The sequence below is a fragment of the Nuphar pumila genome, chromosome 6 (assembly GCF_984573655.1).
Source record: "Nuphar pumila chromosome 6, dmNupPumi1.hap1.1, whole genome shotgun sequence".
In the NCBI taxonomy this organism is placed as follows: Eukaryota; Viridiplantae; Streptophyta; class Magnoliopsida; order Nymphaeales; family Nymphaeaceae; genus Nuphar; species Nuphar pumila.
In genome coordinates, this window is record NC_143254.1 from 57,577,752 (window position 1) to 57,594,494 (window position 16,743).

At 45.7% G+C, this 16,743-nt stretch overlaps 1 pseudogene; it reads left to right on the top strand.

Moving 5' to 3' along the window:
* The window catches only part of LOC149834883 (uncharacterized), a 41,404-nt pseudogene extending 24,875 nt beyond the window's left edge, over positions 1–16,529 (top strand).
* The last annotated feature ends 214 nt before the right edge of the window (positions 16,530–16,743 follow it).

Sequence of the window (16,743 nt, forward strand, 5' to 3'; positions counted from 1 at the left end):
AGTGTGTTGTTTCCACCCAAAGAGGTATGATGCTCGTGGTGGCCGAAGTGCCAAAGAGCGGTGTTCTGCATGCATATGAATAAGACTTAAGGTCGCACATACCCCGCGGTTGAAGATCGTGTTAGGGGTACCCCCTCAGTAATGACTGTGTTGGGGAAGACTGAATGGGGTCGGGTACATACTCCCGTAGTGTTGAAAGCACGGGCTGCCTAAATGGCATGCAGATTCTGTCCAAGTAATTGTAAGACTGGCAGACCCCTTCAGGAATTATGCTCACTGTGGAATGACAGTGATGGTACAGCCTTGAGTGACATGTATTTTACTTTGGACCTGATAGAGTCCACGATGGCCTCAGTCACTCATGGGTTTTGGGGTCGTGGTTATCCTTAAGATCTAAGGATTGAACCCAACTACTGCAAGTAGAGGATGCATCCGAATATGGGCCTAGTAGGATTCTCCCAGTTGAAACACACTGCCCTACTATGGATAGGGTCAACAGGCCTCTGGGGTATCTAAAATACATAGAATAATCAACCCCCAGAACGTCGCGTTGATGCCCGGACAATAGCTCTACCTGCGTACCAAAGGCGGGAGCGGTTAATTATCGAAACAATGCATTAGTTCTAGGTTCAGCGATGCTTTGAATGTATGAGTGGATGACGTGTTGAGTCAGTCCTGCATAACCTTTGTGAAGGTGTCATGTTCGGTATACTACTGGACCGACTGGGCAAAGACCCGTGTTGTATCCGCACGACTAAGCGAAGCTCGAGGAGTTGTCCTTAGATGCGTGGGATACGGATGTGCCAAGTATGAAGACTTGAGCTAGACATCACTTTGAGACCCGAAAGAGGTCATGGCTAAGTCGTGGAGACTTATGCGGCTATTCAAATCACAGCTATTGAAAAGGCTTGCTCTAAGTCATGAGGACTCGAGCGGATGTTCAACTCATAGCCCTGAGGAGGCTCTTGCGATATACGCTAAGTCTTGGAGGCTTGAGCGTCGTTATTGCGCATTGCGACCCTGAGTGGTCATTATTGTATTTGAGTTAAATGGATGTATGACTGCATACTTACCAGACCATCAGTGGTTCTGACCCCGTTTTATGGGGATTTCAGGTGTTGGACCTGCGTGGCGATATGCGGAGCAAGGCGGCATCGAGTTCCAGGGTTTCTCTAGACAGAGTTGTACTGCTTCCTTTTATTGAACCTACACTGCTTTTCTAGGCAGTAGTGTTGTAATAAACATGAGTTTTCGATAAAATGGAACACCTTGGTGGTCAATGAATTGCTTGGCCACATACCTGCAACGTGCTCGGAGTTTTCTAAAACCGACGACTCATTATCGTCTTATTCCGCTGCTAAAAGCTTTTCTAAGTTCCGCTGCAAAGAAAAAAAAAAAGAAATTCATGAAAATTTTAACTTAGCTTTGTTTTGAAAATCCGGAGCGTTACAGAATTGGTATCAAAGCATGAGTCTGAGAAACCTGGTTCAAGATCCGTCATGTTTGCGGTATCGCACTGTAAGTATAAATCTTATACTTTCTCTAATTTGGGTGTATTTGTGTGAATAGATAAAATGGCTCCTAGGACGAGGAGAACCATGCCGAGCGAGGAGTCCCATACGCAGGGCTTCCTGCTGGAGACACTCAACAGGCTTGTGTCTGCCATTCGTGAATCAAGGCAAGCACCAGCCCCACCTCGCAATGAGAACCTTGGAGGAATAACATATGAAAGGTTCCTCAAACTCGACCCACCTGTTTTCGTTGGCAGTGCCGATCCAGAGCTTGCAGAAAGCTGGATCGAGGAAACAGAGCGGGCATTCCTGGTATTGGGAGTACCAGAGGATAGAAAGACTAACTTCGGCACATATAGGCTGAAGGATAATGCACGAAAGTGGTGGGATACCACTAAGCTTATCCAGTTCTCACAAGTCGAAGTCATTCCTTGGACTGACTTTCGGAGAACTTTCTTGGATAACTACTTTCCGTTGCACTCCAGAAATAAGAAAAAGATGGAGTTTCTGGAACTAGAGCAGGGTGGTATGAGTCTTATCGACTATACTACCAAGTTTCAGAACCTTGAGCGGTACTGCTCTCAGTTATTCGATACTGACCAAGAGAGGGCCGATAAATATATAAATGGATTGCAAGGAGGATTGCGATCTCGTGTGATAACAAGCATGCCCTCGACTTTTCAAGCTGCTGTGGCAGCATCTTCAAAGATTAGCGAGGATTGGGCGCGATCTAAGGTGATCATAGCAAAGAGGCCCATAGTTGATGGTCGGAACAATAAGAGTACGTTTCCCGGTGGCCAGGAATCACGACCAGCTTTTTATAAGAGGGATTTTCGAGAGAACAACTTTACTCCACCGACCAAGCAGCCATTACAGATGGTAGAAGCCAATCAGCTCTACCAACAGTCTAATTTTCGATGCCCAAGGTGTAGCTCAGATCATCCCGGGGGGGTTTGTCCTCGCGATACGGGAGGTTGCCTGTATTGCGGCAAACCAGGGCATCGTGTAAGCGAATGCCGCAAGAAGGCCTCAGATCTTCAACGAAGAAATATGGGATCTGGAGGACCCTCTCAACAAATACAACAACAACGACTGCCACTATCCAGAATAGAGCAGAAACCTGTGGCAGGTCGTGTCTATGCGGTGACAGCCGAACAACTCACGAATGATGACCATATCAAGGAATCTGGATACCTTGATAGATAGAGTTGTAATGGGTAAAAAGCGATTGAAAGACAAGATCCAATGAATACTTGAGACAAGTGGCTTATGACCTTGTGTACGGTCATCTGGATCGATATGTATCCTTGCTCTCTAAAGAAATTTTGGATTTGTCAAAATAAAATCTTAAGTGCTTATGCCCAAAGGTTGATGGCTATAGACCCCATGATTGAGAAATTAAGTTTGCGTAATTAGAACGATAAAAGTCACTTAATAAAATAAACCATCGAGGAATTGTTCCCAAGAAGAGAGTCCTGTGAGGTTTTACATATTCAAGATCAGATCGTCTAGCCAGAGCGAGCCTGTGAGGGTATACAGCAACGTGTGAGTGTATATGTTCCAAAACCAGTAGCTTGGTTAGTATGATTCTGTGAGGGTGTACTGATCCAATATCAGGTAAGTCTGACGAGGGCGAACCTGTGAGGAGGTACGTTTCCAATACCAGGTAGTCTGACAGGGGACTTATTCCAATATGGTTAATCTCTAGAAGAATGATTTGTGTGTATGAAATAGTTACACAAGATGGCTATGTTAGATAGCCGGTTGGAAGAACATTGATTCAACAAAACTATCGTGGTTGTAGCATAATTTGAACTCAGATATGAGAAGCATACCTCAATTGATCGAGAATCATGATATGAGGTTATGATTGAAATAAATATGATGTTGAACTAAGTGAATAACATTATGAATCTAACATATGGGAGAAATATCCCGAGTTACGCACTTAATACACTTAACTGAATTTCGCGGACGAAATTCCTTTAAGGGGGTAATGATGTAAGACCCGCAATTTTTCAGTATCTTTCTGAAGAAATTCACGAGGCATTTTCAAGTAAAAATAGCATCTGAACCCGAAATACGAATCAGATCGATTTGTACGAGCCAGTTATACTTAGGATATTCGTCGAATTGCGAATATATGCTCAAACGCTCTGGAAGCCATAACTTCCTAACTAAACGAAATCAATAGATTCGTATGAGCCAACTTTCTTAGTTACGTCAATACGAAGAAAATGGCGTACTCAGAATTTTTCGGAAAAAATCGCCGGAAACCCGAAATTCTTGCGGGACCCACGGAAATATTGGTGGGACCCACAGAAATATTCCTCAGAAAATATCTTGTGGGACCCACAAAATATCCTATGGAAATATCTTGTGGGCCCCACCTCAAAAGGAACCTCCAGGAATTAAAATATAGCTCAGGGGTAAAAGGGGCATGGAAAAACCCAAGAGGAGGTGGGCTTGGGCTATAAATAGCCCTCCCCACTCTCTCTCTTCTCATAATTTCGACCCCCCCTCTCTCTCTTGCCTTCTCTCTCTCTCCTAAACCTCCCCTAGTGAGCCCAAGTGAGTCTGAGCCCACCTGACCTGGCCTGAACCCACCTGACCTGGTCTGAGCCTGCCTGACCTGGTCCTAGCTCACCTGACCTGGGTCTGAACCCACTTGACCTAGTCCAAACCTAGTTGACTTGACTTGAACCTAGTTGGGTTTAAAGTCAAAGTCAAAGTCCGTTTTGGTCCAGATTCCGGTTTGGATTTCTGAACCCAGACTTAGCCTACTTGAGCTGAGTTCGAACCTGCTGAACCCAGTTGACTTGGATCGAACCCTGTTTGGTTCAAACCACTTAGGTTGAGTAGCTTGACCTACTCTCCCTCTTTCTCAACTAAGTCAGCTTCATCTGACTTAGTCTGACCTCTCGAAGGAAGGCTCGAAGCCAAAGAAGCAACCCGGAGCCGTTTCTTCCACGATTTGAAGTAAGTTCGCTTCGTTGATCCATCTCTCTCAAGTAGTTGATTGTTTGTATATAGAATATACTTTCTGAAGTAGTATCTTGCTTTCGTTCTTGGTTGAGCCCTCTAGGACGCTTCGGTGTTCACGCGCTCGCCTCGTAACTATCGTCGGATATATCTATGTTCAAACACGCAGTATATGCGTTCTTCAAAATGGTATCTCGCTTTAGTTCTTGGTTGAGCCCTTTAGGACACTTCGGTGTTCACCCGCTCGCCTCGTAACTATCGTTGGATGCGGATCTAGGTGTATATCTGCTGATTCTGCCGACGCGTCTTATATCGCACAGGCTATGTAATTTACCTTTGCCGTCGCGTCGTATGATGCCAAGGCTCCCTGTTTTCTGCACTTCCGATTATGCATTTACTTACGCCGTCGCGTCGAACGATGCCAAGGCTCCTGCTTTCTGCAATGTCTTTACTTACGCCGTCGCGTCGAACGATGCCAAGGCTTCTGCTTTGTTATATATGTAGAATATTTCGTTCAGTTACACACCCTGAACAATAGTATATGCATTTCTTTACGCCGCCGCTGTATAAAGCACAGGCTTCTGCTTATACTACATATATAGCGCATAAATGAGCGTTCAAATGGAGATCAAACTCCAAATCGCCCATGCGATTCCTTGACCGCTCCTCGTTCAAGATTCTGCTTGACGAATGAAGCCCCTATTGGAAAGGCTTCGGTTTTTAGCAAAATGCTCTTTACGTAATGACTAAGTCAATTTCGTATGGCCTGGCTATGGCCAAGGGTTCCTGCAACCTTGATGGATGCAAAGTACGCACAACGGTGCGCATCCATTTCCCGAATTAAGCGTGGCGATTTCCTACCAAAGAGGGGAGATGCCGCTGAAATGGATAAAAGAAACGCACGCTTTTCTCCGTAAAAGAGAGGAAGTGCTGCTGAAATTTCTGAAGAAGCTATGAATAGCTCAGAAAGAACGTAGCAGGATACTCTGACATATAGCAGAGTGCTACCCAGTTCATGGTTTGCCCTCTACAACGTAGAAGGGTTCGTCGCACCACTGCCGGTAGAGCAGGGGAGGTGCTGACGAAATGGTTGGCAGAAGAGCTGCCGGAACCAATGGAACGGCATAATGATGTTCGTTGATGGAACGATGCCAGATCGGCTCGTATCCTTGTGCCTGCAAGGGCACCTTGCTCGTAAGGGCTGCTGAGCCAGAGTAGAGGTTGCGCCTTGGCTAGGTTTGGACTCGTTGCGTAAAAATACGCCGAGTAGCCGATCTATTTAGATCGAGTCATATGCATGCTCATTGAGAACGGTTACACAACCAGACTCGTAAGGGCCGAAGAGCCAGAGTGTGTTGTTTCCACCCAAAGAGGTGTGATGCTCGTGGTGGCCGAAGTGCCAAAGAGCGGTGTTCTGCATGCATATGAATAAGACTTAAGGTCGCACATACCCCGCGGTTGAAGATCGTGTTAGGGGTACCCCCTCAGTAATGACTGTGTTGGGGAAGACTGAATGGGGTCGGGTACATACTCCCGTAGTGCTGAAAGCACGGGCTGCCTAAATGGCATGCAGATTCTGTCCAAGTAATTGTAAGACTGGCAGACCCCTTCAGGAATTATGCTCACTGTGGAATGACAGTGATGGTACAGCCTTGAGTGACATGTATTTTACTTTGGACCTGATAGAGTCCACGATGGCCTCAGTCACTCATGGGTTTTGGGGTCGTGGTTATCCTTAAGATCTAAGGATTGAACCCAACTACTGCAAGTAGAGGATGCATCCGAATATGGGCCTAGTAGGATTCTCCCAGTTGAAACACACTGCCCTACTATGGATAGGGTCAACAGGCCTCTGGGGTATCTAAAATACATAGAATAATCAACCCCCAGAACGTCGCGTTGATGTTCGGACAATAGCTCTACCTGCGTACCAAAGGCGGGAGCGGTTAATTATCGAAACAATGCATTAGTTCTAGGTTCAGCGATGCTTTGAATGTATGAGTGGATGACGTGTTGAGTCAGTCCTGCATAACCTTTGTGAAGGTGTCATGTTCGGTATACTACTGGACCGACTGGGCAAAGACCCGTGTTGTATCCGCACGACTAAACGAAGCTCGAGGAGTTGTCCTTAGATGCGTGGGATACGGATGTGCCAAGTATGAAGACTTGAGCTAGACATCACTTTGAGACCCGAAAGAGGTCATGGCTAAGTCGTGGAGACTTATGCGGCTATTCAAATCACAGCTATTGAAAAGGCTTGCTCTAAGTCATGAGGACTCGAGCGGATGTTCAACTCATAGCCCTGAGGAGGCTCTTGCGATATACGCTAAGTCTTGGAGGCTTGAGCGTCGTTATTGCGCATTGCGACCCTGAGTGGTCATTATTGTATTTGAGTTAAATGGATGTATGACTGCATACTTACCAGACCATCAGTGGTTCTGACCCCGTTTTATGGGGATTTCAGGTGTTGGACCTGCGTGGCGATATGCGGAGCAAGGCGGCATCGAGTTCCAGGGTTTCTCTAGACAGAGTTGTACTGCTTCCTTTTATTGAACCTACACTGCTTTTCTAGGCAGTAGTGTTGTAATAAACATGAGTTTTCGATAAAATGGAACACCTTGGTGGTCAATGAATTGCTTGGCCACATACCTGCAACGTGCTCGGAGTTTTCTAAAACCGACGACTCATTATCGTCTTATTCCGCTGCTAAAAGCTTTTCTAAGTTCCGCTGCAAAGAAAAAAAAAAAGAAATTCATGAAAATTTTAACTTAGCTTTGTTTTGAAAATCCGGGGCGTTACAGAATTGGTATCAAAGTATGAGTCTGAGAAACCTGGTTCAAGATCCGTCATGTTTGCGGTATCGCACTGTAAGTATAAATCTTATACTTTCTCTAATTTGGGTGTATTTGTGTGAATAGATAAAATGGCTCCTAGGACGAGGAGAACCATGCCGAGCGAGGAGTCCCATACGCAGGGCTTCCTGCTGGAGACACTCAACAGGCTTGTGTCTGCCATTCGTGAATCAAGGCAAGCACCAGCCCCACCTCGCAATGAGAACCTTGGAGGAATAACATATGAAAGGTTCCTCAAACTCGACCCACCTGTTTTCGTTGGCAGTGCCGATCCAGAGCTTGCAGAAAGCTGGATCGAGGAAACAGAGCGGGCATTCCTGGTATTGGGAGTACCAGAGGATAGAAAGACTAACTTCGGCACATATAGGCTGAAGGATAATGCACGAAAGTGGTGGGATACCACTAAGCTTATCCAGTTCTCACAAGTCGAAGTCATTCCTTGGACTGACTTTCGGAGAACTTTCTTGGATAACTACTTTCCGTTGCACTCCAGAAATAAGAAAAAGATGGAGTTTCTGGAACTAGAGCAGGGTGGTATGAGTCTTATCGACTATACTACCAAGTTTCAGAACCTTGAGCGGTACTGCTCTCAGTTATTCGATACTGACCAAGAGAGGGCCGATAAATATATAAATGGATTGCAAGGAGGATTGCGATCTCGTGTGATAACAAGCATGCCCTCGACTTTTCAAGCTGCTGTGGCAGCATCTTCAAAGATTAGCGAGGATTGGGCGCGATCTAAGGTGATCATAGCAAAGATGCCCATAGTTGATGGTCGGAACAATAAGAGTACGTTTCCCGGTGGCCAGGAATCACGACCAGCTTTTTATAAGAGGGATTTTCGAGAGAACAACTTTACTCCACCGACCAAGCAGCCATTACAGATGGTAGAAGCCAATCAGCTCTACCAACAGTCTAATTTTCGATGCCCAAGGTGTAGCTCAGATCATCCCGGGGGGGTTTGTCCTCGCGATACGGGAGGTTGCCTGTATTGCGGCAAACCAGGGCATCGTGTAAGCGAATGCCGCAAGAAGGCCTCAGATCTTCAACGAAGAAATATGGGATCTGGAGGACCCTCTCAACAAATACAACAACAACGACTGCCACTATCCAGAATAGAGCAGAAACCTGTGGCAGGTCGTGTCTATGCGGTGACAGCCGAACAACTCACGAATGATGACCATATCAAGGAATCTGGATACCTTGATAGATAGAGTTGTAATGGGTAAAAAGCGATTGAAAGACAAGATCCAATGAATACTTGAGACAAGTGGCTTATGACCTTGTGTACGGTCATCTGGATCGATATGTATCCTTGCTCTCTAAAGAAATTTTGGATTTGTCAAAATAAAATCTTAAGTGCTTATGCCCAAAGGTTGATGGCTATAGACCCCATGATTGAGAAATTAAGTTTGCGTAATTAGAACGATAAAAGTCACTTAATAAAATAAACCATCGAGGAATTGTTCCCAAGAAGAGAGTCCTGTGAGGTTTTACATATTCAAGATCAGATCGTCTAGCCAGAGCGAGCCTGTGAGGGTATACAGCTCCGTGTGAGTGTATATGTTCCAAAACCAGTAGCTTGGTTAGTATGATTCTGTGAGGGTGTACTGATCCAATATCAGGTAAGTCTGACGAGGGCGAACCTGTGAGGAGGTACGTTTCCAATACCAGGTAGTCTGACAGGGGACTTATTCCAATATGGTTAATCTCTAGAAGAATGATTTGTGTGTATGAAATAGTTACACAAGATGGCTATGTTAGATAGCCGGTTGGAAGAACATTGATTCAACAAAACTATCGTGGTTGTAGCATAATTTGAACTCAGATATGAGAAGCATACCTCAATTGATCGAGAATCATGATATGAGGTTATGATTGAAATAAATATGATGTTGAACTAAGTGAATAACATTATGAATCTAACATATGGGAGAAATATCCCGAGTTACGCACTTAATACACTTAACTGAATTTCGCGGACGAAATTCCTTTAAGGGGGTAATGATGTAAGACCCGCAATTTTTCAGTATCTTTCTGAAGAAATTCACGAGGCATTTTCAAGTAAAAATAGCATCTGAACCCGAAATACGAATCAGATCGATTTGTACGAGCCAGTTATACTTAGGATATTCGTCGAATTGCGAATATATGCTCAAACGCTCTGGAAGCCATAACTTCCTAACTAAACGAAATCAATAGATTCGTACGAGCCAACTTTCTTAGTTACGTCAATACGAAGAAAATGGCGTACTCAGAATTTTTCGGAAAAAATCGCCGGAAACCCGAAATTCTTGCGGGACCCACGGAAATATTGGTGGGACCCACAGAAATATTCCTCAGAAAATATCTTGTGGGACCCACAAAATATCCTATGGAAATATCTTGTGGGCCCCACCTCAAAAGGAACCTTCAGGAATTAAAATATAGCTCAGGGGTAAAAGGGGCATGGAAAAACCCAAGAGGAGGTGGGCTTGGGCTATAAATAGCCCTCCCCACTCTCTCTCTTCTCATAATTTCGACCCCCCCTCTCTCTCTTGCCTTCTCTCTCTCTCCTAAACCTCCCCTAGTGAGCCCAAGTGAGTCTGAGCCCACCTGACCTGGCCTGAACCCACCTGACCTGGTCTGAGCCTGCCTGACCTGGTCCTAGCTCACCTGACCTGGGTCTGAACCCACTTGACCTAGTCCAAACCTAGTTGACTTGACTTGAACCTAGTTGGGTTTAAAGTCAAAGTCAAAGTCCGTTTTGGTCCAGATTCCGGTTTGGATTTCTGAACCCAGACTTAGCCTACTTGAGCTGAGTTCGAACCTGCTGAACCCAGTTGACTTGGATCGAACCCTGTTTGGTTCAAACCACTTAGGTTGAGTAGCTTGACCTACTCTCCCTCTTTCTCAACTAAGTCAGCTTCATCTGACTTAGTCTGACCTCTCGAAGGAAGGCTCGAACCCAAAGAAGCAACCCGGAGCCGTTTCTTCCACGATTTGAAGTAAGTTCGCTTCGTTGATCCATCTCTCTCAAGTAGTTGATTGTTTGTATATAGAATATACTTTCTGAAGTAGTATCTTGCTTTCGTTCTTGGTTGAGCCCTCTAGGACGCTTCGGTGTTCACGCGCTCGCCTCGTAACTATCGTCGGATATATCTATGTTCAAACACGCAGTATATGCGTTCTTCAAAATGGTATCTCGCTTTAGTTCTTGGTTGAGCCCTTTAGGACACTTCGGTGTTCACCCGCTCGCCTCGTAACTATCGTTGGATGCGGATCTAGGTGTATATCTGCTGATTCTGCCGACGCGTCTTATATCGCACAGGCTATGTAATTTACCTTTGCCGTCGCGTCGTATGATGCCAAGGCTCCCTGTTTTCTGCACTTCCGATTATGCATTTACTTACGCCGTCGCGTCGAACGATGCCAAGGCTCCTGCTTTCTGCAATGTCTTTACTTACGCCGTCGCGTCGAACGATGCCAAGGCTTCTGCTTTGTTATATATGTAGAATATTTCGTTCAGTTACACACCCTGAACAATAGTATATGCATTTCTTTACGCCGCCGCTGTATAAAGCACAGGCTTCTGCTTATACTACATATATAGCGCATAAATGAGCGTTCAAATGGAGATCAAACTCCAAATCGCCCATGCGATTCCTTGACCGCTCCTCGTTCAAGATTCTGCTTGACGAATGAAGCCCCTATTGGAAAGGCTTCGGTTTTTAGCAAAATGCTCTTTACGTAATGACTAAGTCAATTTCGTATGGCCTGGCTATGGCCAAGGGTTCCTGCAACCTTGATGGATGCAAAGTACGCACAACGGTGCGCATCCATTTCCCGAATTAAGCGTGGCGATTTCCTACCAAAGAGGGGAGATGCCGCTGAAATGGATAAAAGAAACGCACGCTTTTCTCCGTAAAAGAGAGGAAGTGCTGCTGAAATTTCTGAAGAAGCTATGAATAGCTCAGAAAGAACGTAGCAGGATACTCTGACATATAGCAGAGTGCTACCCAGTTCATGGTTTGCCCTCTACAACGTAGAAGGGTTCGTCGCACCACTGCCGGTAGAGCAGGGGAGGTGCTGACGAAATGGTTGGCAGAAGAGCTGCCGGAACCAATGGAACGGCATAATGATGTTCGTTGATGGAACGATGCCAGATCGGCTCGTATCCTTGTGCCTGCAAGGGCACCTTGCTCGTAAGGGCTGCTGAGCCAGAGTAGAGGTTGCGCCTTGGCTAGGTTTGGACTCGTTGCGTAAAAATACGCCGAGTAGCCGATCTATTTAGATCGAGTCATATGCATGCTCATTGAGAACGGTTACACAACCAGACTCGTAAGGGCCGAAGAGCCAGAGTGTGTTGTTTCCACCCAAAGAGGTGTGATGCTCGTGGTGGCCGAAGTGCCAAAGAGCGGTGTTCTGCATGCATATGAATAAGACTTAAGGTCGCACATACCCCGCGGTTGAAGATCGTGTTAGGGGTACCCCCTCAGTAATGACTGTGTTGGGGAAGACTGAATGGGGTCGGGTACATACTCCCGTAGTGCTGAAAGCACGGGCTGCCTAAATGGCATGCAGATTCTGTCCAAGTAATTGTAAGACTGGCAGACCCCTTCAGGAATTATGCTCACTGTGGAATGACAGTGATGGTACAGCCTTGAGTGACATGTATTTTACTTTGGACCTGATAGAGTCCACGATGGCCTCAGTCACTCATGGGTTTTGGGGTCGTGGTTATCCTTAAGATCTAAGGATTGAACCCAACTACTGCAAGTAGAGGATGCATCCGAATATGGGCCTAGTAGGATTCTCCCAGTTGAAACACACTGCCCTACTATGGATAGGGTCAACAGGCCTCTGGGGTATCTAAAATACATAGAATAATCAACCCCCAGAACGTCGCGTTGATGCCCGGACAATAGCTCTACCTGCGTACCAAAGGCGGGAGCGGTTAATTATCGAAACAATGCATTAGTTCTAGGTTCAGCGATGCTTTGAATGTATGAGTGGATGACGTGTTGAGTCAGTCCTGCATAACCTTTGTGAAGGTGTCATGTTCGGTATACTACTGGACCGACTGGGCAAAGACCCGTGTTGTATCCGCACGACTAAGCGAAGCTCGAGGAGTTGTCCTTAGATGCGTGGGATACGGATGTGCCAAGTATGAAGACTTGAGCTAGACATCACATTGAGACCCGAAAGAGGTCATGGCTAAGTCGTGGAGACTTATGCGGCTATTCAAATCACAGCTATTGAAAAGGCTTGCTCTAAGTCATGAGGACTCGAGCGGATGTTCAACTCATAGCCCTGAGGAGGCTCTTGCGATATACGCTAAGTCTTGGAGGCTTGAGCGTCGTTATTGCGCATTGCGACCCTGAGTGGTCATTATTGTATTTGAGTTAAATGGATGTATGACTGCATACTTACCAGACCATCAGTGGTTCTGACCCCGTTTTATGGGGATTTCAGGTGTTGGACCTGCGTGGCGATATGCGGAGCAAGGCGGCATCGAGTTCCAGGGTTTCTCTAGACAGAGTTGTACTGCTTCCTTTTATTGAACCTACACTGCTTTTCTAGGCAGTAGTGTTGTAATAAACATGAGTTTTCGATAAAATGGAACACCTTGGTGGTCAATGAATTGCTTGGCCACATACCTGCAACGTGCTCGGAGTTTTCTAAAACCGACGACTCATTATCGTCTTATTCCGCTGCTAAAAGCTTTTCTAAGTTCCGCTGCAAAGAAAAAAAAAAAGAAATTCATGAAAATTTTAACTTAGCTTTGTTTTGAAAATCCGGGGCGTTACAGTAATACTGAGATGAACTAAAATCAAGTCTCAAACACTAACTCAACTGACTGAACTCGGCTCAATTTCAGCTGAAAGAGCTGAAATGGACTAAAATGGGCTCCTAAACACTTAGAAATGGTTTTGAACTGAAATTGGAGCACTTGAACTCCTGGTGAGCTCAAGTTAGACTCTGGGGAACATGACTGACTGGGAATGACTGACTTGGAGACAATTGGCTTGGATTCGAGTGAGAAATGAGCTCATTTTTGAAGAAATGATCCCATTTTGGCAGGAATGGTCAGAAATGAAAATGGTATGTTCATTGTGAGCTCAGATGAGCTTGAGATGACTGATATTTTAACTGTCCTGAACTGACCAATGAGCTTAGTTGACTCCGACTGACTAGGGTTCGGGATGACCTAGGGGTAAAATGGTAATTTTCCTAATAAAAATGGGTAAAATGTTGATTTTTTGAAACTGACTCAGGGTTTGACTCCTACACTGACCTACAGGGTTGGCACTACACGAGGAGGGATTTTTAAGAATAGATGAGGAAAATTTGGGGTGTTTACAAGATGCTGTCACGATTTGCTTTTTTTTGTTAGAATCATGGCATTTTCGTTTTAGGGGTGTGCTTGACTGAGCTGGGCTTGTCCAGCTTACACCCAATCCGTTGGTTCTCCATCCTTGAGAGTTGGAGTGCCGAGTGATGTGCTCCAGCCGACGACATACTCTATTTCCTTTGTTGTTCTGTCCTTCTTTCTTTCTTTTTTTTTCTGGGTTTTGGCTCAACCCAGTCCCAGCACATTGGGACTGGTGTTGCAGCCGAGCGCTTGGCCATGGGTCATGGCGTGACCAATCCCTTTAGGATGTGGGAAGGCCAGGCCGCCGGCAGCTATTGCGTTTCAATCCTTCTTTTTTTTTTATTTGTTCCAGCTTATTAGACCTGAGTGGTGGAGCTGGCTGGGTCGGCCTTGGGTGTGTGCCTAGTACTCCATTTGCTATTGTGAACCGAGCCCTTGGGCTCTGGTTCACGCTTATAGGATGGCTCGGTCTGGTCCAGTGGACCAAACCCCTTGTCGAATCATTTTCATTTTAGTTGGAGCTGGGCGCCTTTCGGTTAGCCGCGTGCCTAGCCTATGTAACCTGAGCTTCTAGTTCTTTGTTCTTCCCGTGTCAGGGTTGTCCGATGCACTTTGTGCTTTTTCTTTTGGTTTAGTTCAGACCAGCACCATAGCCTAGTCCAGACCTATAGTGCGCGTGAGCCCAGTTCGGCTGTTTCCCTTGGCTGGAGTTGGGTGCACACCGCACTGGTGCTGTGCACCCTTAGTCTTTGTTTTAGCATTTGTGGGAGCAGATCTGAACCGAGGTTCAGACCTGAACCCCTCGCTAGCCTTGCTAGAACCCATTGCTAGCCGCGGCTCGCCCGCGATAGAGCCAGGTGCTAGCTGCAAGGTGCTGGGCACCCGGGTTGTGTGTCGACCCTTTTGTGGGTCCAGGACTAAACCGAGTAGTTCATACCTGCTTGTGATAGGGGCAGTAGGGTCCGGTGGACCAGTCCCTTCCCGTGTGTCTAGCTCCCTCGTGCCCCGCAATTTTTGGTCTAGCCGCGGTTGCACTTGTTGGCAGCTTGACTCCTTCTCAATCCAGACCCTTCGACAGTCTGGTCCACACTAAGAGTCGGACTAGAACCCTTGTGTTAGTATGACAGTCTGACCCGTAGGACCAGACCATCGTAATAGCTGGAGTTTTGGCAGTGAGTGTGTGGATCGGCAGGTTGGCACACTTGCAGCCCCGTTATGCCACCATCATGGCTGTTAACCCTCTTCCCTATTAGGATCAGTCCGTACCTACTTCGAATTTAACCTTAGTAGGTCCAGGTTAGCCTTTGACTTGCCCTGCACCCTTATGTTAGTCGTTTAGGGTTTTGGCATAAGTATACATGCCTTGGGTTTTATCGAGTTCAATATATATGTATATATAGGTTATCTATATGTACTTGAGTGTGAATGGATATATGTACGTATGTACATAGGTATAGGTATATACACACTGGTATACCAGAATACATGATGATTGTTTCAGCATGACCGAATGGACATGCGACACTCTTGTGTCCCGCCCAAACATTTCTCTTGATGATGTTACACTTCGAATCGATTAGTGTTGTCCTACGTTCATTTTGACAAACGGTTTGTTTCGGGACCGCAGGCGTGGCTCCCCATACCGTGGAAATAGCTAATGTGTTCCCATAAGACGGGAATATCTCAGATTTCACCATAAACATGTAAGTGCGTTGAACCACGTGTAATGGTCCTTTGGGTCGCAGTTGCATCTTCCGTACAAGAGCAACGATTCTCCTTAGGGGAAACCAATGTTATTCCCATTAGACAGGATGATGGGTTAAATTCAATTTCGACCCTTGAGTATGAAAATGTTGATAAATGCAATCATAACACTGAAATGCGTAATATAGTGCAGTTTAAATATCATTTAATGTCTCTGTGGTTACATTTGTGCAAAAGATAGAAATTGTGATACTCTTACACTTTGCACTTGGCACATCTTGACACAGTTGTGAGTAGTACGTACCTGGAGGAGGTACATTTCTGAGGCATCAGTAAGCGCATTAGGTGCACTTACGAAAAGAGAGAAAATGGAACACCATAGGGTATGAATATTGAAATGACTTGTTGTGGGCTCAGTTGGAGTCTTTGGGCAGTGACCCTTGTGTTGTGTGGACTCATGTATGATATACCCTAATAAAAGATAAAATAATATGGTGTTTTGATTGTTCCGTTGGCCGTGTGAGGCTGAGCACGTGGATGGGCAGGCCAAGTCCTCGTTTTGCGTACTCTACAGGGACCACGAGGCAGATTCCTCGTTGTGAGGTATGATTGAACTTGAGCCGTAAGAAAGATAAACCTGCTTCGCCCCATTTACAAAATGGTTCACCTTGGGAGAGGGTGGATGGTACAACCCTAAGTGACTTGTTGTTACTACGACACGTGTTTTGACAGGAGCTGTAGCGTTTCTTTGGCCTCCAGTCACTCAGAGTCAGGGAGGTCGAGGTTACCTTCTTAGGGCCTCATTACTGCAGTAGTATGGATTGCAATCTTTGCCTTTGCGAGTGTTTTCTCCTAGCCGTGTGCTGCTCGCATAAGGTTGACTCGGTCTGTAGCTTCCCCGGTTACCACACTATAATTTGAATAAGGTGCATGTCTCACAGAATGTGAGGTTTCCTTCGCGTACCCGAAGGAGTAATCAGAAGAACTTAAAAACTAACCAAACAATTGACTTACTGTAGTTGTCACTTTACTTGTTATGTGGACTTCACTCCAGTTGCTTTACTTACTTCAGCTGTTACTTGGTTACTTGCTGTTCAGCACTGGTTACAGTTGTTACTACCTTGAGCACTTGCCTTACAGTTACTGTTGCTTCTCTAGTTACTTGCTGCTCAGTTTGTCGTTTTTTTGCTACTTGTTTACCTTGCTACTGTAGCCTGTTGACTAGTACTTGTCACTTTGCACTCACCTGACACAGGCACTCACACTTGTTAGCTTTTCCTGCTTTCCTGCATACATGATATATATATGCCTGCTTGTGGTTGTTTCTTCACCACCTCGC